The sequence below is a fragment of the Grammomys surdaster genome, unplaced genomic scaffold, assembly GCF_004785775.1.
Source record: "Grammomys surdaster isolate TR1022 unplaced genomic scaffold, NIH_TR_1.0 233, whole genome shotgun sequence".
NCBI lineage: Eukaryota > Metazoa > Chordata > Mammalia > Rodentia > Muridae > Grammomys > Grammomys surdaster.
The window spans coordinates 6,021,234-6,045,111 of NW_021604678.1; the positions used below are offsets into that span (position 1 = coordinate 6,021,234).

The 23,878-nt window shown below is 38.7% G+C and overlaps 1 protein-coding gene and 1 non-coding gene across 3 annotated transcripts in view; both read right to left on the bottom strand.

Moving 5' to 3' along the window:
- Positions 1–23,878, bottom strand: part of Cfap299 (cilia and flagella associated protein 299) — a 510,741-nt gene that overhangs the window by 255,822 nt on the left and 231,041 nt on the right. The window lies entirely within an intron of this gene.
- On the bottom strand, positions 3,197–3,327 carry LOC114626369. Its single transcript, XR_003712223.1, has one exon. It is a non-coding gene; the product is annotated as a small nucleolar RNA SNORA17 (small nucleolar RNA).

The window sequence follows — 23,878 nt, forward strand, 5'->3', positions numbered from 1 at the left end:
ATTACTGACTGACAGAGGCTGTGGAAGCTGTCTTCAGCTTGATTCCACTTCAATTAAATTTAGGACAAGCAAGAACTAAAAGACCTCAGGCATTACACACTAAAAAAAAATCTATAAGCAGCACTAAAGTCATTTCATACTTTATAATTTTAAGTCACAGAATGTTATGGTTTACAGATGAATTAGACCTTATAAAGCTAGACTGAGATACACTGCATATATTAACAAAGGTACAGTTTTTGGATTATACCTTGTATCATATACTTAATTCCTTTCCTTGGACTCCTCTGGGAGGGAGAATGAAAATGATTTATAATGACCTACGTGAACTACATAATATTACGTTTATTTCACTAGGTCCAAAGTGTTCATTTCAGCTTAGACAAAAGATCACATGTTTTACATCTCAGCAAATTCTACTTAATCTGCCAATCACTAAATGGAACACTTTGTCAATCAATATATAATGAAACAATTAAGCAAGTTCATGATGCTATATTCCAAAACCACAATTCTGTCTCTAAATGCAATGTGACTTCACTTCTGAGAGTATTTCCACGATCCAATTGTTGCAAATCATAATAAGTGTGCTTTGTCATATATATTTTCAACCTCAAGATCAATACTCAAGACCAGATTCCTTTACTCTAACTGAAGCTAAGGTAGATTTTTTGAACATTAACAAAATTAGTAAGCATTTATAAAGTAGAGCATACACTCTTTAATTGAATCTCCAGGCCATATATGGTGATATAATATTGTCTTAAATTTATCCATAGTGGAACTGACAAGTGAAAGGATTAACCCAAGCGAGAAGTTGGCAATGGCACTTTTTTCAACTGACTCTAACCTGGCCCTGGGATAGACATCTGTGATCACTACATTACACTGTTTCTAAGATTCTCATTTGGTCAATGAAGTTTGTATTCTTGTTTCATACTTACAGTTCTAGACTTTGTTCATTCTCTTTTCTAGATGATTAAAAAATATATAAGTAAGGGAAATAGAAATCATGTAGTCTTTGCTAGAGTTTCTCCTGCTATGATAAGACATCATGATCCAAAGCAACTTGAGGAGGAATGGGTTTATTTCCGCTTACAGCCTATCACTGAAGGGAGTCAGGATCAGGAACTTGGTGTCAGGACCTGAAGCACAGAAGCCATGGAGGAGGCTGCTTACTGGCTCGCTCCCTATGCGTTGCTCACCCTGCTTTCTTATACCATCAGTGGCCACCAGCCTAGGGATGGCATCATCCACAGTGGGCTGGGCCCTTCTATTACAACCATTCACTGAGGAAATGACACACAGCCTTTAAGCCAATTTGGTTGGGAATTTTCTCAATTAAGGTTTCCTCTTCTTAAGTGACTCTAGCTGTTGTCAAACTGAGAAAAACCCAAATAGGATATATGTAAAATAAACTCAGCAGCTAAAACTGATTATTCTCAAGATACATGGTATTTATTTTATACATCAACATAGTGTGCAACTTTGGTCTGGCAGTGTATATGCCCGCATTACTTGTAGTCTCGTTTTTAACTTTTTATTGATTTTTTTCTGAATTTCACATCATGCACCCTCATCTCAGTCATCTTCCCTACCACTGTACCCACCACCAGCCCGCAACCTCCCTACCAACAGAGGTTGGAGAAACAAGTTTCTCCCTGTGGAAACTGTAGTGTGTCACAGTGTGGCCCACAATATATCATTTTGCCCACCTTTCTTTGCTCCCAAATGTTTATTTGCTTGCAGTGACTTATTGGTCTGGTATGGGGCCTCTGGCTTCTGTTACTCTATCAATACTTGAGCCTCACAGAGATTTGTCTTGGATATCCTGTTCTTTCCCTGTGTCATGTAGATCTTACAGTTTTGGATCTGTAGGACCAGTTCCTTCATTCACTCTGGCAGTTCATAAGTCGAGTAGATGTTGGGCCTGAGAGGTGTCTGAGCTGGTCAGCCCACTGGTCTCCTGCTCACAGGCCATCAAGTGTCTCACCAGCAACCTCTGAAACCAGTGTCAGCTCTACCCTGCTGCCCAGGTGAGGTGCAGGGCCTACTCTCCCAAGTGTTACAGCCACTGAGGGACATGACCAGGTCTCCCATTCATGACCCCAGGGCCCGCTCTCCTGCCTGCCATAGATGATGAGGATCGAGGGAAGGGAACAGGGAGTATAACCCTCATCTGTCCCATCACCCGGAAGACGAGAGACAGGGCTGCCTCTCCCATGCTCACACCCTCAGGACTGGTTCAGCATCAATCCCCACATTCACAGCCAGCTCTACTGTGCTACCTAGGCAAGGTGCAGGGCCTGCTTTCCTAAGTGCTGTGGAAAGTGAGGGACAGGGTCAGCTCGAAGACCTGATTATCTTGGGATCTGCTCTTCTGCCTGTCATGTAGGGGGTTGAGGGGATTATCATCTCTCCCTTGCCCTTGTCACTTGGCAGACAAGTAGCAGGGCAAATTCTCACAGGTTTAGCTCGGGGACTTTCTCATGACCCCATGGCCAGGTCTCCCACAGCTGCAGGTGGTGATGGACAAGAAGGGGCAGTGTATCTCTCCCTGGTCTACCCCACTACACAGGAATGAGTAGAAGTGTCAGGTCTCTAACTGTTGTGTCCTATGTATGAGGGAGGAGAGGCTCACCTACAAATCATTCCAGTTGCTGTCTGAGGACCTGCAGCTGGATAGGGGCGGAGTCAGCTCTCCTCTCAGGCCTTCAGGGCCAGCTCTCCTATAATGTCCAGCTGAGGGGTGGGGACAGTCTAAACAGCTCCAACGTGGCAGCCCAGCCCAGAGGCATCTACATGGCCTTTGGTGGTGACAGACTCCTGTTGTGGCAGGGCTGTGGTCCCAGACGTGTCCCCCAGCGGCAGCACTGGCCAGAATTTCCCTAACCTCACTACCCTCGAGTCTCCAGTTCTGCCTCTCTTCATTGTGCCCACATCCTTCTGTTTCTCTTTCTCTTCCATTTCTTCACCACTTACTTGCTCTTCCCAGGGTCTGGGGTCTCTTCGTCTCTGGGATCATCTCAGGAGTGGTCATAAGAGTGCTATGCACTGATCGTGCATTTACAGCACCTGGGAAGCGGTCATCTCAGGCGCTATGTGCCTTTCCACCCACTGCAGGGCTAGGCAATATCCAAATGCTTGTGGACTCAGGCTTCCTGTCCAGGTTCCATGGCGCTCGCAATCTTCAGGGAATGCTAGGATACTAACTATTCAAATGTTTATAGGTCAGAAAAATGAATTTAAATATAGCCTCTCTCCTCTGTGCCACCTAATGACACAATGTGACACAGCAGCTACACCTGCAACGTCTCTACAGGTGGGTTTTAGTCTTAACTACATGCAAAAACAAACATAAACAGGAAATTATCACCTTTCACATAGCATCTTGTCAATGTAAAATTGTAACACTGTGCTATAATTATACTTTCTCTGGGGAAAAAATCTTGTTCTGAAGAATGGTAAGTTAAAGCAAGCCATAAAAGTTGTCAACATTGTCATGAAAATGTTCAGTTTTAACTTTCAAGGCAGCCATCCAGATATTTTAAGGATCAAAGTGGAGAAGACGAATGGAGAGAGGACTGGAGAGGCCACTGGTGAATGGACAGCCTCAATTAAAGTTGAAGCCCCAGGATTGCAGGGGTCAAAAATAGAAGATGAGGTCTGGTACCATGTGACAGGTTCAGAGACCCTGAACAGACCCCAGAAGAGGCTATTGTTGAAGGTGTAGCCCAGTAGCAGGGCAGGCCTCAACATTTTGGAGATGCTAGTACCGTGGGATGTCTATCAAGGACAGTAGCCTAGGGGACAAAATGTGTGTGCTGCAGAGGGCAGAGCTACAGAAGTGGCTGAGGTCCTTTGGAACCCAGAGGGCAGTGAGTGGGTCCAAGATATCAAGCACTGAACTTTTTACACAGTAAGGCTTGGCTCAGCTTTGCTTTGCTTTTAACTATGCCCTGATTCCACCCCCACTGAAATAAGAAAATATGCAACATATTTTTATTGGACTTTGACATTTTAGAGAGGCTTTGCATATTTTAGAGAAACTTCAGATGTTTTAAAGAGACTATACTTTTAAAGTGTTTACATATTTAAGAACTGGGAATTTTAAAGTTTGGAATATTTTTTATTGTAATACTAATATTAGATCTTGGGGATAAGCAAAAAGAAATGGTTGTAGATCGATAGTAATTTGTTTGTGTGTCACTATGACAAGGAGTCAATTGTGCTGCCTATTTTTATATCAAACGTTATTTTGAAAGAGAAAATCTCAGCTGATAAAATGTTCCTTCAAGATTGGCCCATGGTCAAGCATGGAGTACATTTTACTGGTTAATGATTGATGTTTGAAGATGCAGCTCACTGAGAGTGGTGCTACCGTGGGCTGGTGGTTTTGGGTGCTATATGAAAGCAGACTAAGGAAGCCATGGAAAGGAAACTGAAAAGCAGCACTTCTCCATGGCCTCTGCATCAGCTCCTGCCTCAGTATCCCTGCCCTGCCTGACCTGACTTCTCTCAGTGATGGGCTGTTAGCTGGAAGTGTAAGATGAAAAACGTTTAACAAAGATATTTATCAATTTTAAGAAGAAAAAAGATACACTAAAGGGAATTAAATGATTGTTTAATTGTTTTTCAATAACATTTTATGTCATCATATGTCAAGTCATTCGTGTAATGTGTATTCTTTATAGTGTGTCCTTCAAACAATATAGATTGTGCTTAATAATGCTGCATTATTCATTAAGAAAATGAGTTTTTGAACTGTTTCTTTCATTCACAAATGAAATAAATTGATTTTGAAACCACCATTGCTGGTATTCTTTACTCTATAAACTTGTACCTATCTGAGCATGTATTTTCCTCTTAGTTCTGTTGTATTTACATGTTGAACACACTCACAGAAACTTGAAAATTAGTGCCAAAGATTATTTTCACATATGAGAAGGAACAAATGTCCTTATACTCATCTCTGTGTGCTTATTATGTAACATGAACACACCAAAGTCCTCATACTCATGTGTGTGTGGTTACTATGAAATTCACACACCAATGTTTTTGATGTTGATTTCTCTCAGGGTTAGACTTGCACAGTTTTCTAACATCTTTTTCTTACTAACAGGAAGTCTTTTCCATGAGTCTTTCATTTCAAGGGTGGCTGGTTACTTGCTGATAGTGTGCAAAGTTTCATAAACAGCAGGTAGCAATAGCCTAGCATATAATAGTTGTTGAGAACAATAACTTTATTTAATGAATGAATCAATTAAAAGGAGAAGTGAATGAATTTTATTAATAAGTAGTTAGACTTTAGAGAAAAACAAACACTTTTTAAACACTATGAATGTTAGTAATTTTTATGACAAAATATTTATGCTATAATGAAAAAAATTACAAAAATTGGGAATATAGAACCAGACTCAGGTGCTAGCAAGGGGTATTTATTTACAGGACAATAGCAATACCTCAACACTGCAAGAAAAATTAAATGCATCATGAATAAAAGACATAATCTTGAATTCTGAAATGACTAGGATTATAATAGAGGAATAAAAGAAGAGATGCTTGCTTGATAGTAAATGATTACAAAGCAAGAAAGAAGTATAGTCAGAAACCACACAATGTGTGTTTCTCCTTTATGGTATTTGGTTCAGTGAGTATCAATGTTTTCTTTAATTTTATGTTTCTTTTTAAATTAACCTTACTATTTGTCAGTTTCACACACAAACACTAAATAACTCTCTACACCCTCTCCCTCTTTGTTCTCCATTCAAATCCTATCTCCTTCCTCCCATCACCACCAGTCCCTTCCCCAGAGTTATGACATTAGCTGGTATTCGATACACTGTGCTAAGGTCCTATGCACCCCCTTCTTTGGAGGTGACAACCACAGCACCACACTGCCAAGGGCTGGGGCTGGGGTGGGTGACCCTTCCTTCCTGTATCTCCTTCCCACTGCATGCTACTAAGTGTTGTGACATTAGCAGTTCTTCCTTTGGTCTTTTTGCAGATACTTTCATGAGGGTACTTCTAAGGGGAGATAGTCAGAAGAACCTATTCTAACATCTCGTTCAAGTTAGTCTCCACTTAACACTGTCCATGATGAAGTCTTTCTCTTTTGTGCCTGCCCTTTTTACTTCATGATTTTTTTTAATGTTATTCAGAAATACTAGGCTTTCTCATAAAATTGATTTCATTTGTTTGCTTGGTTTTTGTTGTTGTTGCTGTTTGTTTGCTTGTTTGTTTCTGAATAGTGTCTTGCTAGCAATGTAGCCCAGGCTGGCCTTGAATTAACAGTTTTCCTAACGTGGCTGAGATAACTGGCATGCATGAACATACAAGGCTCAGTAAAGTTAATTTGATGTTACGTTTTTTTATTCCTTAAGGTAAGTTTGCTCACATGCCTTACAATCAGAAATTACAAGCTTATTTCCATGAAAGAAATCTTTCCTCTCTCAGCTATCATGAGGCCTCTTAACTCATCGGAATTTTAGTTGTCACTTAGCATGATAAATAACTTTATAATCAAATGATTAAAATGTTCCCTTCCTCACTATGATATCTCTGACAACAAATTGCATCATTAAGCCAATGGACAGCATAACCAAGTTTCTACAGCTAGCCAAGGATATCTTGGTCTTCTCATTGCTCGAGATCACACTATTGTATGAGGTAACAGTCTCAGACTCACAATCAGACAGACTATCAATATGCAATCCTTGCATGTTATGAACTATATCGGTTAAGAATAATTTCAGCTCCTAGACATCACATATTAGTAAGCCATTGACTCTATTTCCAAGTGTCCCATTCAGCATTCTTAGGCCACGTCACTGCAACTAGTTTGTAGTTTTAGATATCTGCAGTTTATTGACTTTTTTTCAAGTCCAACCTCTGTAACACTTTACCTTTTATCATTTGCTTCTAGTGTACAGAGGAGAAGTTATCATTCATATATGAATCTACTATGTTCTCCCAACCGAAACTGTTGGTCCATATTGATAAGAAAATTTATAAAGGCTACTGAAATTAATATACTTTAGAATAAAAGGTTTTTTAAAATGATATCAGTATACATTTTTTAATCCAATAAAGGGCATTTTGTCATAGTTAAATTAGACATAATGTTAATCAATATCATCTGGTCTGAACTAGCCAGAGAATGGACATTGATTACATTAAGATCATAAAATAGAAAACAAGACAAACAAGCAAACAAAAGGAAGTAAATCTTCTCTGTAGAGTTGAGAGTGTGTCCTATAGACTGCCATGTTCCTATGCAGTGATCATCTCAGCTTACTTTCCTGGAATTTCCCTACCTTCTCTGTCCACTACCAAAACTGAAATGACACAGCATTTGATGACTAGAGGTATTTTTGGAGCCTCTATCCAAAATACTTTGGCTTTTCCCCTCAATATATTTTATTTAGCACTCCTTACTGCTTCAGTAGTATGAAAAAGTGTAACTTTTTAAATAATCAAGTTAAATTATCTTCCTCTCTATATGGCTTAGTACTTGGATCATGGGTAAGTCGAAGAATTTAATGTGCTGCATTATTTTGGTTGTTTTTAATTAATTATAAACAGTTTTACATAAACAATTAAACCTTTCTGAAAAACATCTTACCTTACTCATCCCAGAATTTTCAATGCATGAACAGTGTTTGGCTTACATCAGAGATTCAGTTCATGTTGATGATGATCCATCTTTAAACTCAATGAAATGTTACTCTTCTAACTTCTAACTAGAATATTTATACTGAAGCCAGAGATGATATTTTGGTTTAGAAAAAAGTGATGGGATGGAAGACTTAAACACTGTCCTAAAAGAACCCTAAAACTAAGATACTTATTTTGAATATGGCTCAAGTAAGACAGAAATGTTATCGACTGAGAAATAAATATTTTAACAAAAAGGTATTTTAAAAAGAATCTTATATTTAATTCTTATTTTAAAACATATAACTACTCATTTGACTGTTTCTAGTAGCACAAGCCTACACACTGCGGAAAGGTAAGAAATTAAACATCTATAAACTCAGCCTCTGTAAAAGGTCTGTGAAAGGTCACCCTGGTGATTAAAGGATTAATAAGAGAACTATTCATTAAAGGCAGAACCTAGTATATGCAGTCACAGACACAGAAGCTTCAGTAGGTCAAATACTCGAGGTCTGCCTGGCACCCTGAACACTGCTTTTTTTTTTTTTTTTAAACAAACCAACCCTAGAAGTAGAATAAAAAACTTAGAGAGTAGGTTTATAGATATTTAATTGATGACAATCTTATGGCTATACAGCCTGTATATCAGAATTTGAAACCAAATATACTTCATTTAAAAGTTGGTGTCTTCATGAGGAAACAGATTTAAAGAGAGATAGAAGTTGGAGACACTGTCAGTCGGTGAAAAGTGTATTAACTTGACCCTACAGAGTTAACTAAAGCAATGAGCACATTGGAGGGAATAAAGATACTGAACCACACTCATCAGCATGCTATCCCACATTAAACCACTACACTAAAGTAACCATAACATTGTTTAAAGTTACTCCATTGTTGGATAAACAGAAAACTCAAAATAAGTTTTATTAGATTCATTTCAAAACAGTTCTGTAAGCATCTTTAAGTCACTGTGGGGTTTGGTCATGAAACCTTCAAAGACATCTTCATTAACTACTCCAGAAAGCAGAGCATCGCTCTCAGAATCATGTCACTGTCACCCCGACACCACAATGGGCATCTCTTGTCACCATGCAGCTAATTTTGTTACCTCTGGAATCACTCATTGATTAGCTATTCACAAACAATCACCCATCATATTATGTTAAAAACAATTGAAGAGACATATTCCATCCTGAAGAACTTGGGTCTGTAAATGTACTGCACAGAGGCCTAGCTACTATGTGTATGTCTGAGTGTTGAATCAAAAGTGTACAGATAAATGGATTACCCTATGCATTTTTTCCTATAAATGTAATTAATTTAAATGTCAAGCATCCAATCTAAGCATAATAACAATGTCAAACGAATTAGACTGCATGTCACATACATATCTGAAAATTGTGACCACATATTTATGTCAGCTTTTTATCTCAATATTTAGCAGTATTGCCATTTTATACTTATGTAGCAATGTGCTTTTAAGATCTGAAAAGTAATCATTGGAAATGAGTAATATTCATCATGATGACCAAGTCTATTCAGTCCAGGTTGGCCCAGAATAATGAATAAAGAGATAATGCAAATCGTGATACTCCAGCTCTACATATGTCTAAAGAAATAATGTGTGGGTAATCATATTTCAAGTCAGCAAATCAAACAAACTCTCAAAGCCAAAAATAGGTGTCTGGAACAGATTTTTTAGGTTGTAGTTACTGAAGAGATTCTACTTGAGCTAACAAATGAGGGGAAAACATATCAAGAGATGCTTTTCTTTAGTCAACATCTTTTTTTTATTGGAAGTTTTACTTACATTTCATATGTTGTCCCCTTGCCCCATCCCCCACCCACCCAGGAACCCTCTATACCCTCACCCCTCCTCCTTATTCTCTGCAGATGTAACCCCTACCTACCACCCCACTCCCACATCCCCACCCTCAAAATTCCCACACCCTTAGGCGTCCAGTCTTCATGACGTCAAGGATCTCTTCTTCCACCTATGCCCAGCAGGGCCTTCCACTCTTACATATTCAGCTGAAGCCCTGAATCCCTCCCTAAGTGCTCCCAGGCTGGTGGTTTAGACCCTGGGAGCTGTGGTTGGTTGGTATTGTTGCTCTCCTCATGGGACCACAAACCCTTTCAGCTCCAATGGTCTTCACTCTAACTCCTCCATTGGGAACCCCATGATCAGTTCAATGGCTAGTTGTGAGCAATTGCCTCTGAATATGTCAGAATCTTGCAGACCTCTGAGGAGACATCCATATCAGGCTCTTATCAGCATGCACTTCCTGACTTCCGCATCAGCATCTACCTTTGGTGACTACACATGGGATGGATACTCAGGTGGAATGGTCTTCAGACGGCCCCTCCTTCAGTTTCTGTCCATCACTTTGTCTCCATATTTGCTCCCTTGAGTATTTTGTTGCTCCTTCTAAGAAGGACCGAATCACCCCCACTTGGTCTTCCTTCTTTATGAGCTTCATTTGGCCTGTGAGTTAAATCTTGGGCATTTCAAGGTTCTAGGTTAATATCCAATAATCAGTGAGTGAATACCATGTGTGTTCTTTTGTGATTGGCTTACCTCACTCAGGATGATAATTTCTAGTTCCATCCATTTACCTAGGAAACTCTCGAATTCATTGTTTTTAATAGCTGAGTAATACTCTATTGTGTAAATATACCACATTTTTTGAATCCATTCCTCAGTTGAAGGACATCTGGGTTCTTTCCAGCTCCTAGCTATTATAAATAAGGCTGCTATAAACATAGTTGAGCATATGTCCTTGTTATATGTTCGAGCATCTTCTGGGTATATGCCTAGGAGTGGTATAGCTGGATCCTCAGGTAATGTTATGTCCAATTTTCTGAGGAACCGCCACACTGATTTCCAAAGTGGTTGCACCATCTTGCAGTCCCACCAACAATGGAGGAGTGTTCCTCTTTCTCCACACCCTCGCCAGCATCTACTATCACCTGAGTTTTTAATCTTAGCCATTCTGACTGGTGTGAGATGGAATCTCAGGGTTGTTTTGATTTGCATTTCCCTGACGACTAAGGATACTGAACATTTCTCTAGGTGCTTCTCGGCCATTCGAGTTTCCTCCATTGAAAATTCTTTGTTAAGCTCTATACCCCATTTTTTAATAGGGTTATTTGGTTGTCTGGAGTCTAATTTCTTGAGTTCTTTGTATATATTGGATATTAGACCTCTATCAGATGTAGGATTGGTAAAGATTTTTCCCAGTTTGTTGGTTGTAGTTTTGTCCTATTGACAGTGTCCTTTGCCTTACAGAAACTTTGCAATATTATGAAGTCCCATTTGTCAATTCTTTATCTTAGAGCATATGCCATTGGTGTTCTGTTCAGGAACTTTTCCCCTGTGCCCAAGTATTCAAGGCTCTTCCCCACCTTCTCTTCTATTAGTTTCAGTGTATCTGGTTTTATGTGGAGGTCCTTTATCCACGTAGACTTGAGCTTTGTACAAGGAGATAAGAATGGATCAATTTTCATTCTTCTACATGTTGTCCTCCAGTTGAACCAGCACCATTTGTTGAAAATGCCGTCCTTTTACCACTGGACAGTTTTAGCTCCTTTGTCAAAGATCAAGTGCCGATAGGAGTATGGGTTCATTTCTGGGTCTTCAATTCTATTCCATTGATCTTCCTGCCTGTCTCTGTTCCAATACAACACAGTTTTTATCATGATTGCTCTGTAGTACAGCATGAGGTCATGGATGGTGATTCCTCCAGAAGTTCTTTTATTGTTGAGAATAGTTTTCGCTATCCTGGGTTTTTTGTTATTCCATATGAACTTGAGAATTTCCTTTTCTAACTCTGTGAATAATTGAGTTGGGATTTTAATGGGAATGGCATTGAATCTGTAGATTGCTTTTGGCAAGATGGCCATTTTTATTATATTAATCCTGGCAATCCATGAGCATGGGAGATCTTTCCAGCTTCTGAGATCTTCTTCAATTACTTTCTTCAGGGACTTGAAGTTCTTGTCATACAGGTCTTTCACTTGCTTGGTTAGATTCATACCAAGGTATTTTATATTATTTGCAACTATTGTGAAGGGTGTCATTTCCCTAATTTCTGTTTCAGTCTGTTTATCTTTCATGTAGAGGAAGGCTACTGATTTGTTTGATTTGATTTTATAACCAGCCATTTTCCTGAAGTTGTTTATCAGGTTTAGGAGTTCTCTGGTGGAAGTTTGGGGGTCAGTTAAGTATACTATCATATCATCTGCAAATAGTGAGATTTTGACTTCTTCCTTTCCTATTTGTATCCCTTTGAGTTTTTTTTTGTTGTTGTTGTTGTTGTCTAATTGCTCTGGCTAGGACTTCCAGTACTATATTGAATAGGTAGGGGGAGAGTGGGCAGCCTTGTCTAGTCCCTGATCTTGGTGGGATTGCTTCAAGTTTCTCTCCATTTAGTTTGATGTTGGCTACTGGTTTGCTGTAAATTGCTTTTACTATGTTTAGGTAGGGGCCTTGAATTTCTGATCTTTCCAAGACTTTTATCATGAAGGGGTGTTGAGTTTGTCAAATGCTTTCTCAGCATCTAGTGTGATGATCATGTGGTTTTTCTTTGAGCTTGTTTATATAGTGGATTACATTGATGGATTTCCGAATATTGAACCATCCCTGCATTCCTGGGATAAAACCTACTTGATCATGATGGATGATTGTTTTGATGTGTTCTTGGATTCGGTTTGCTAGAATTTTATTGAGTATTTTTGCATCGATGTTCATAAGGGAGATTGGTCTAGAGTTCTCTTTCTTTGTTGGGTCTTTGTGTGGTTTGGGTATGAGTTTAATTGTAGCTTCATAGAACGAATTGGGTAGTGTTACTTCTGTTTCTATTTTGTGGAATAGTTTGAAGAGAATTGGTATTAGGTCTACCTTGAAGGTCTGATAGAATTCAGCACTAAAACCATCTGATCCTGGGCTTTTTTTGGTGCGGAGACTTTTAATGACTGCTGCTATTTCCTTAGGGGTTATGGGACTGTTTAGATGGTTTATCTGCTCCTGATTCAACTTTGGTACCTGGTATCTGTCTAGGAAGTTGTCCATTTCATCCAGGTTTTCCAGTTTTGTTGAGTATAGGCCTTTGTAGTAGGATCTTATGATTTTTTGAATTTCTTCAGTTTCTGTTGTTATGTCTCCCTTTTCAGTTCTGATTTTATTAATTTGGATACTGTCTCTATGCCCTCTGGTTAATCTGGTTTATCTATCTTGTTGATTTTCTCAAAGAACAAGCTCCTGGTTTTATTGATATTTTGTATTGTTCTTTCAGTTTCTATTTGGCTGATTTCAGCCCTGAGTTTGATTATTCCTGCCTTTTACTCCTCTTGGGTGTATTTGCTTCTTTTTGATCTAGAGCTTTTAGTTGTGCAGTCAAGTTGTTAGTGTGTGCTCTCTCCAGTTTTTTTTTTTTTGTAGGCACTTAGAGCTATGACTTTCCCTCTTAGTACTGCCTTCATGGAGTCCCACAAGTTTTGGTATGATGTGTCCTCATTTTCATTGAATTCTAAAAAGTCTTTAATTTCTTTCTTTATTTCTTCCTTGACCAAGCCATCATTGAGTAAAGAGTTGTTCAGTTTCCATGTGCACGAGGGTTTTCCATTGGTTTTGTCATTATTAAAGACCAGTCTTAGTCCGTGGTGATCTGATAAGATGCAAGGGATTATTTCAATCTTTTTGTATCTGTAGAGGCCTGATTTGTGACGAAATATAGGGTCTATTTTAGAGAAGGTACCATGAGGTGCTGAGAAAAAGGTATATTCTTTTGTTTTAGGATGATATGCTCTATAGATATCTGTTAAATCCATTTGGTTCATAACTTCTGTTAATTTCATTGTGTCTCTGTTTAGTTTCTGTTTCCATGATCTGTCCATTGCTGAGAGTGGAGTACTGAAATCCTCTATTATGTGAGGTGCAATGAGTGCTTTAAGCTTTTTATTGGAGAATTGAGTCCATTGATGTTAAGAGATATTAAGGAAAAATGATTGTGGCTTCCTGTTATTTTTGTTATTAGAGGTAGAATTTTGTCTGTATAGCTATCTTCTTTTGGGGTTGTTGGAAAAAGCACTTCCTTGCTTTTTCTAGGTTGTAGTTTCCCTCCTTGTGTTGGTATTTTCCATTAATTATCCTTTGAAGTGCTGGGTTTGTGGGAAGATATTGTGCAAATTTGGTTTTGTCATGGAATATCTTGGTTTCACCATCTATAGTGATTGAGAGTTTTGCTGGGTATAGTAATCTGGGCTGCCATTTATGTTCTCTTAGGGACTTTATGATGTCAGTCCGGGCTCTTCTGGCTTTTATAGTCTCTGCTGAGAAGTCTGGTGTAATTCTTATAGGTCTGCCTTTATATGTTACTTGACCTTTTTCCCTTACGGCTTTTAGTATTTTTTTCTTTGTTTTGTGCATCTGATGTTTTGATTATTATGTGACAGGAGGTATTTCTTTTCTGGTCTAGTCTATTTGGTGTTCTGTAGGCTTCTTTTATGTTTATGGGCATCTTATTCTTTAGGTTAGGGAAGTTTTCCTCAATAATTTTGTTGAAGATATTTACTGGCCCTTTAAGTTGGGAATCTTCATTCTCATCTATACCTATTATCCTTAGGTTTGGTCTTCTCATTGTGTCCTGGATTTCCTGGATGTTTTGAGTTAGGAGGTTTTTGCACTTTGCATTTTCTTTGACAACTGTGTCAATATTTTCCACCGTATCTTCTGCATTTGAGATTCTCTCTTCTATCTCTTGTATTCGGTTGGTGATGCTTGTGTGTATGACTCCTGATCTCTTTCTTAGGTTTTCTATCTCCATGGTTGTCTCCCTTTGAGCTTTCTTTATTGTTTCTATTTCCATTTTCAGATCCTGAATGTTTTTGTTTAATTCCTTGTTTGTGTTTTCTTGCATTTCTTTAAGGGATTTCTGTGATTCCTCTTTAAGGGCTTCTACCTGTTTACTTGTACTCTCCTGTATTTCTTTAAGGGAGTTACTTATGTCCTTCTTATAATCCTCTACCATCATCATGAGAAGTGATTTTAATTCTGAATCCCACTTTTCCGGTGTGATGGGGTGTCCAGGGCTTGCTATATTTGGAGAACTGTGTACTGATGATGCCAAGAAACTTTGGTTTCTGTTGCTTATGTTCTTGAGCTTGCCTTTCGCCATCTGATTAACTCTAGTGTTACCTGCCCTCACTGTGTAAGATTGGAGTCTGTATTTCCAGTTATCTTGCTTGTTGCAGAGCTCCTCAGAGTCCAGATGTCTCTGTGGTCTTATGATCCTAATCTCCTGGGTGGAAGAACTCAGGTCACCTCTTGGATCTGGAAATCCTTCTGCTCTGGGTGCAGTGGTTCCTCTACGATGGCTCAGGATATGATGTCTCCCAAGTGCAAACCACCTTGATGTCTGCTGCTCTGAATGCAGTGGCTCCTCGGCTGCTCTGAGTGCAGTGGCTCCTCTAGGATGGCTTTGGATTCAGTATCTCCACAGGAGCAGACCAACCTTTAGTCAGCATCTTGATAGTACAAGTATCTTACCCTAAAGCCTCATTCCCGCATGGGAGGTATTTTTGTAATCATTCAGTTCTTCAGTCTGTGCACTTACTCAGGCTGTTTTATTCCTATGGCTTCAAGTTTTCCCGTCTCAGAGACTTTTATTGTACATAAGGAATGACTTTTAAAATAACTGAATGGGCAAGATTCAGTTGATAACTGTTGTATATAGGTTATTGCTGCTATAAAAGCAATCTAGGTAAACATAAAGCATGTAAGGGAAACTGCCTCACCAAAAAAAAAAAAAAAAAGACAACAACCTTTCCCAAACTTTCCTTTCACAATCAACTTTCTGTTATGTTCCCAGAAGGACTCAACTGATATACTCAATTCCATTATTTTAAAAATATTCAATCAAAGGTACCAATGTAGCTACTGTCATGCTGTAACTTTTGCTACTTAATTTTCTAATATTTTCATTTATACATTTCATGCAATTATTTTTCCTAAAAATAAAGGTCTGACAGTAGGAACTGCTATATCAAAAATTATTCGCTATTGAGTTTGTATAAAAGCTGGTAACTATCCAAACTATGATGTGAAGGTTTGTTTGACATTACAGCATCATTGCTAGCACTGTTAACTTATTAAACAAGTAGTATTCAGAATGCTTAAGCAGCATATGACATATAATGCATATGGATATAGACATATTTTACTTCTCCAAAGATGTTCCATTATCAGTTCATTTTTTTTTCTATTGTATAAAATCATCCAAAAGAAAAGTTGGATTTCTTATTTGACTCATCTGATGAGACCATGAACACCTCACACAGACTGAGATGATTAAATACATATGCTCAAGCCTCTCAGGAAGACATCCTGTAAGATAGGATGGGTAGGACCTGGGTACAGGAGTCCTGCCTTCATGACTTTGGGTATTTGGAATATCACTTTGCTATATTGATTGCTTTATTGTAAAAATAAAACGGTGACTTGAACATATCAATAGTCCCTTTGGCTTGAAGATATTCAAAAACTTATGTTTATATTTGTTGTATAATATATAAAATTCAATGTAGAGAAATGTATATATGTAAACTTTTTGATCATTTTTGTCATTTATTATACTAAGTATTAGTATCTATAGCCTAATAACTCCACCTGACTGTGGGCTGAGTGAAGGCCCAAGGTTCATAAAGTAGAGCTGCTTTGATGCAGTTCTGGCCCCACTATCTAAATATACACAGATAAAACTGTAATTTGCTTATGAAGACATATAAGTGAAAGTTTTATGTAGAAATAAGATATGATATACTTATAATAATTTTAGATGTAGTGGCTTTTCTATATATCTTGAGTGATATATAATCATGAAATCAATTAAATACAACTTTTTCCCTGGACGTTGGTAGAATGAGGTGATCCGCCATTCGAGATATAATCAGTCCTTTAACAGCTGAAAGAATGTAGCTAAGGATGACCTCCAAAGTATACTTTGAAAGTTGAGGGTCCAGAAACTCCTTTTTCTATAATCAAGAATTATAATGTAGTTTTATGCAATAAAGGTAACAACAATGCCCATATTTCTTGTAGCAGTTGCTCAGTGGAACATGAAAGACATAAAGTACTTGTAAGATTCTGTTGCTCAAGTAATGCATGCCCCTAGCCCAAGATACTTTTGTTATAAATAAACACATGTATTATAAAAAGCAAACGTATTAGTGTTGACTTTACATTTATGTCAGGCTGTTTCCATATGACTGTATGCCTAGCCAGTGGCAAATGTTTGTCAAATATACCCTTAGATAGTCACTCACTGGTTGTATATTTTCCTCTCTGATCATCTGTAGTCTTCTAAGACCAAGGCAGAGCTCACAAAGTCTAGATTAACTAAGTTCTATGTTGTTAAATGTTACCATCTTCTGTTTCTAGTATTAGTTAAAATATGTTGCCTGCAAAAAGAGCAAGACAGAATTAATGCAATAAAAATATAGTCTATCAAGAAAGAATGCTACTAAAGTATGCATAAAACTTAATGCACTTTATCACTGATAAAAATCTGTAATATGATATGGTATTTAAAATATAATTAGCAGGTAGACATTTATATATTTTTGTAGTGTACAAGTGTATTTGTGCATCTATATGTGTGCAAAGAGGTGTATGTGTGCGGAGGCCAAAGGTCAGTATCAAGTGTCTTCTATTGTTCTCCACATTATTTTTTAACCTGCCCTTATTTATTTTGTGATGTGATGGGGAGGGCGGAGCATGCCACGGTTCCATGGATTTCAGAGGGCAACTTGTGAGAGTCAGTTTTGACCTTCAATAGTCAGGAGTCTGGGAATTGAACTCAGATTATAAGACTTTAACCATAAGCAACTCTGTCTGCTGAGTCAGCACAGTGGAACCCCAGTTGACTTGAGACTGTGTCTCTCATGGAGCCTAGAACTCATAGATTGGCTAAACTCTCTGGCTTACTTGTTTTGAAGACTCCTGTCTCTGTTCCTCACTCTCAGTACTGGTATTACAAACATGTGCCTCTCCACTCAGCTTTTCCGGGAAGCTGGGGATCAGAAGTCAGGTTAACTCACTTGTTCTGCAGGTACTTTAAGAACATTTGTATTTCCTTTCCCCTCAATTTCCCCTAGCCCTAGCAGTTAACCTTTCAATATAACAACGAGTAAAAGGGAGACTTGGGGCTATAATTAACTAAGCTGATTTACAATGTTTTGGTACATGCGTATCCAAAGGTGTCTTCCACATGTTGAGATTAAGATCCTATTTTGGCCTTCTGATCAGATACTGTTTCAAAACATTTCAACTTCAAACAGTGTTTTAATGGCACTTGTAAGCAATGCTTTCACAACATTTTAAAAAACTTGAAGCAACTCTTTGAAACTCAAGACTTGTAACCACATTCAGAAGGAGGCACATTACCAGCAATTGTTAGTATTTAATCTTTCAATAAAGGAGAAGGAGAAAAGTGAAGGGGCTGAAGGGAAATACTACAGAAAATGGAGACAAATCAAAACCTCACCTAAATTACATCAGCGTTGCCTCCCCTGCCTTCAGGAGACAGCCAGCCTTCCAGAACATTCATAACACATGCTGCCTCTCCATCACCTTACTTGGTCATGGTTCTTCTCCATGGCCCACATCAAATCAGAGCCATCTTCCTTAATCATAGTATCTGTGATATGCACTAGATCAAGGGCTCCTTTACAACAGCAGTTCTGTAATTTCCAGTCTCTGCTCTGCTACAGGCGTGGATTGTCTGTCATCTCTATTAAATAGAGTGTACTCTGGTATCTCCCGAAATTACTCACAGAAATGCCCCTCCCAGGATAGTCTTTCAGGAATAACAGTTCTTTTTGTTTTAAACAGTCCTTTAAACTTATATTGTTGGCTACAGCTAATTTTAATTACAATCTTCGCAGTAGCATTGAAAGTATAACCCATTTTCTATAACAGTCAATATCAACCTTCTGTGGGAGGAAATTTAACACAAAGACAGGGGATTTATCACATAGAAATTGAGGGGAAAGGAAATACAAATGTTCTTTAATATAAATGGTAGAAGTGTACAAACTACAGCTTTGAATAGGAAAGCCCAATTCCAGTTATTAAACACCAACAGTGATCTATATGACACACTAAAGAAAATGGATCAGATGTGTTCCTGCCTGTAATTCTATGCCAAAGGGAGAAGGATGAACAGGGCAGTCATGGGAGTTACAAACAGGAGAGATGTAAGCCTTGTCAATATTTGTCTCTTCAACCATGCATGGTTTGTCCAAGCACCACCTGTAGCTGCGCTGGCTTAACTGTGAAATGCAGCCAGCTGCAAGCATGGCCCTCTTAATGTGTAAATGACGATGATGTCTGAGGGAAAGGTGGCTCCCACACTTAACCAAACCTGAGCCCCAATTCCAGACTTCAGAGTTCAGTTTTCAGAAGCAGCCTACATGATTTTAGTATGGGCGATGGGACTGCATTTCTCAGAGCCCTGCTCTTCTGGAATATAGGCATACCTGTAGACTATCAAAATTAAAATCCCACGCAGCACGGAGGAAGCCACCAGTCTCCGGTGGATAGTTCCAAACCCATGGTTACATGGATGATCCTGGTTAGGCTTAAAGGGTCTCAAGAAAATCATAAAACAATAATAGCAATTGTAATGAAGGGGAAGGAGACTTGTGAGGCATGAGGACAACAGAGGGTAGGATGACATGAGGTGTAGATGTTATAATTTAATACACAGAATATAATGTATAATAACAGCATATGTGCATGAAGTGGTCATAGAACAAACTCACTTAAAAGGGTTTTTTTTTTTAAGGTGGAAATTTGGCAATGAGGACATGTGCTTTACCTTCAGACTGACATTACATATGTGAGCTGGCTTTAGAGGAGGGAAGAAGGATGGGTAAGTTATGCTCATGATGTGTTAGGTGGGGTGAGTTATATATATATGAAACAATGCAGGGTGCACTGGTTTTAGTGTTAAAGGATTCAGGAAAACATAAAAAATAAAATGTGTTAATATTGGGGGAAATGTGCAATGCTTCGCTTATTGACGTTCAGTATATTTTACTGTTCTTATGGAGTTTTCCCCAAAATAAGTCTCTGTATTGCTATGACATAGCGCATAGGGCAGCACTGAACCGGTATGGAAGTCATGTCAGCCCTGTTGGTCCTCGCTTCTGAGTTAGCCCTGCCACTCAGTAACCTGGTGGGAACCAATCAGCTCTATGAGCCTTGGCTTGTCTGCTGGTGAGATCAGGGCTGCACTTTACCGGAGGTTGTACAACAGCCAGAGTCTATAGTGGTGAGGGGACATAGGCAGCAGGTGACAGCAGCTTCCTGCCTCACTCTTCTGGGTGGTCCTCCTCCTCTCCCTCACAACTTGTCCCTGCCAGTATGCTAGCACCTGTCTTTTGGAAGTAAATGAAATATCCAGATAAGCAAACCGATTAGGATCCATGAGGTAAGTGGACAAAGATCTGAAGCAAGGTTATACTATTAGACATCCAGAGCCGTTTTTTTTTTAATTTAATGAAAAAAATTAAGAGTGCTGAGTCCAACCTATATCTATGTAGAAGCAGTTTTAGAACACTTTAAATAAAAGCACAGAAATTTATTTAACATGAAGACAATTATAAAAGAGAATGGAGGCTCTCTTGCTCCTGTTCCCCCTCTCTCTCATTCCATGTGCTCATGGCCGGCTCTCTCTCTCTCTCTCTCTCTCTGCCTTTTTCTCAATTCACCTCCCCATGCCCTGAATAACGTCTATTCTATACTAAAAACAAACCAGAATAAAGATAATTCATTATAGATTGTAATTGATTATAGATTTTGGAAAACAATATTAAACAATAGTAATCCATTTTAGCCCTATATATGAATTCAACTGAAATAAAGACAATTGATTTTTTTCCTCATCAAACTATAATCATAGGACACAAAATAATTTCTAACTTACAAATTTTTTTAATTGTCTAACAAGCTTATTACAAATTTGTAATTTATACGTTGGAGGTGACTTCTTCTGTAACAAATTGAGCTAGTCTATCCAGCTGATTAAGATTTCCTATCTGAAAGATGGGAAGGGAAATGGTATGAACAGCATGAGTGGCTCTGTGGTTAGGAGCACTGAAGGCACCTACAGAAGACCTGAGTCCAGACTTTTCAGAACCTAACTGTCATGAATGAGTTTTACGTTTTCATTGACTTGTTTGGTTCAGTTGTAGAACAGTGATCAAGTGTGTGCCCTAAAAGTTAGGTGCATCAACATTAATATATTTGTAATTAGGGAATCTTCTCTTGGGATAATGGCTAGTATGGGCAGTAAAGGTGAATTCACTCTGGTTTCCTGGGCAGGACGTACCCAGCTGAGGAGCACTATCAACAGGTGATGCATTAGGTCTTCCAGCTGCCTTCCTGTTGTTTATTTGGGGGTTCAGCATAGCAAGTCCTCAAAACATTCAAAGAGAATATGCTCAATGGTGTTCAAGTACCAGTCCAAAAAAAAAAAGTTGTCATTTTCTACTACTGTCCCGACCCAGGTGTGGCCTGGATTTGATAAAACTTTAACTTTGTTCTCTATGAAAATAAAATAGTGGCTGCACAGGTGTATGGCATTATGGGCAACCATGAAGTTACCAGACTATAACAAAGAAAAAATAAACAGAACAAGTATGCTAAAGGGCAGGACATGTGTAGATTTCTGTTGTAGATTGTGTATAGTGTTAAATCTCGGGTCAAGTAAATCGTATGCAGCTATTAAATATAATGGATCCCTCACATGGAAGCTATTTTTCCCATCATTCCCATATGTCCCCACATTTACTGAATAGTTTGAAAGTCTGCAAAGATATAGAGACAGAAGGCATTGAAAAGTACCATACAAGAGGGGCAAAAACTGTTGCTAACTGCATATGGAACAGACTCTCTAGGTCTTTTTAATTTCTTTTTGTGAAATGACGGAATGACAGAAAGCACTGAGAACATTTATTACTGACAGGTGTAATTTCATCCCTGCTTGAAAGGCCATAATTTTAAAAGGAGATGAAAGTTCTGGCTGAGGAACGAGGGAAGAAATGCCTGACAGGAATCACATGACTCTCTCCAGGGAGTTGAGTCAAGTGGTTCTGTGGCTTACCATTCTGCCGTGGCCATGAAGTTACAAGGATTTACAGCATGCTCCGAAGGGTGCTGGGAACCCATTGATTGGCATTTGCTTCTGCACAGCTGATGGAACACCTTAGTGAGATCACAAACAGTGTGATCCACCCATGCCCCAGCTGATAATGACCTCATGGTTACAGGCCACCCGGAGCACACCTGATGAAACCCTCCTGACAGCACGTTTCTGGGCTAATAATAAACTCGGAGATAGTGATCTGGTTATCAAAAGCATGTCTTATTATCACTGAAGAGGAACCACAGGTTTGCATTTAGAAAAGAACTTCTGTAGACATTATAGTCCTGAAACCAAAATCCCAACAGATTCTTTAGCTCTCAGTCCAGTTTTATTAAAACTTAAAAGTTCCTTCTACTTTCTAAACCAATATGCATTCTATACAACCATTTTTAGGTACTTAGCCTAAGAAAATTACAAGGCCAGTTGTAAGTGGAAATTCCTAGCACATAAGTGTCGTAAGAAAGGCACGTAAAGCAGGGAGTAGAGAGTAAATGTGGTTATTTCTTCATAGTTAGTAATTTATATACTATTTTTGTTTTAGTTAACGTTTTTCCTTTGAGATTATCTTTAAAATTTTTATGTGTGGAGGTGTTTTGCCAGCATGTCTGTTTGTGCACTGCATGCATGCAGAGCCCAGGAGGCGAGAAGAGGGTGTCTTATCCTGTGGAACTGGATTTACAGAAGGCAGGGAGCTCCCACATGGATGCTGGAATTTGAATCCATGTCCTCTGGAAAAGCAGTCAGTGCTCTTAGTCACTGAGCCCTCTCTCCAGCTCCAACCTTTTCATTTCCTATGAATCCTTTCACTGCTTTATGAGTCTATCTGGAAGGTCTTTCAACACAAGGAATGCATTGGAATTTACTCCAGAAATTGTATAATATGGAGCATGAGCACAAGGCAGGCTGACAGCTAATCTGCATTGTCAACTTGGTTGTACTTAAGACTGCCTAGTGATGGTGGAGGCACAGTGCTGGGTGGGTCCTTGAGAATGTTTTCAGAGATGATTAGTTAAAGCAGGAGACACATCCAGAACGAAGACAGCAATTTGCTCTGGGAAAAGCCAGGAAAACTGGCACCTACCCCGTATATCTGACTCCTGGCCTTCCACCACGTGAAAGTCGTTGCTCTGCCAGCCCTCCCTGCCGTAAGAACTGAACCCTCTGAAACCATGAGTAAAACCAAGTGTTCCTTCCTGTAAGTGTTTCTGGCAGGTATATGGTAGCAGCAGAAAAGTAATTAATAAAATAATTCCCTGTGCTCTTCCTTGGGGCCATTTATATCTATTAGGGCCTATATTAAATTTTGAAACTTGTGAATATGATAAAAAACAAAACAGGAGAAACAGAGAGGAATTGGAATAGCATCACTAATAAAACTACCTCAAGACTATAAACCTTAATAAACATTATGTAGTCATTTAAAATATCTTGAGAAATATCCCATGGATAACATGAAACCCACATAAGATTTGGGTGCAGAAGGACAGAATTACTAAAGCACAATTATTTTTATCCCAAACACTGTAGATTTACTCTTCACTTCATTTTATAATTTTGAGAGTCATTCATGGACTACTTAGTTAAATTATTATTTCCCCATACAAATTCCATTAAGAACATAAGTACAGAAATAGTATGTGGTACATGAAAGTTCAAATTTATAGGTAGGCCAGTTATCACTGGAAAACTAAATAGAGATAGAGATAGAGATAGAGATAGAGATAGATAGATAGATAGATATAAATATAAAATAGTTGTAAATATGAAAAATATATAAACATATAAAAAGGAAATTGTAGGCTGGTGTGGTGTAATTACACCTACAATCCTAGTCCTTACATGGTCAGAGGGAACAGAATTTTCTAAGTTCTAAGCCAGACTGGATTACATAACAGGAGAGGCAGAAGGAAGCATGGAACGAAAGAAGAAAGGAAGGAAGGGAGAGAGGGAAGGAGGGGGAGGGAGAGAGGGAGGGAGGGAGGGAGGGAGGGAGGGAGGGAGAGAGGGAAAAAAGG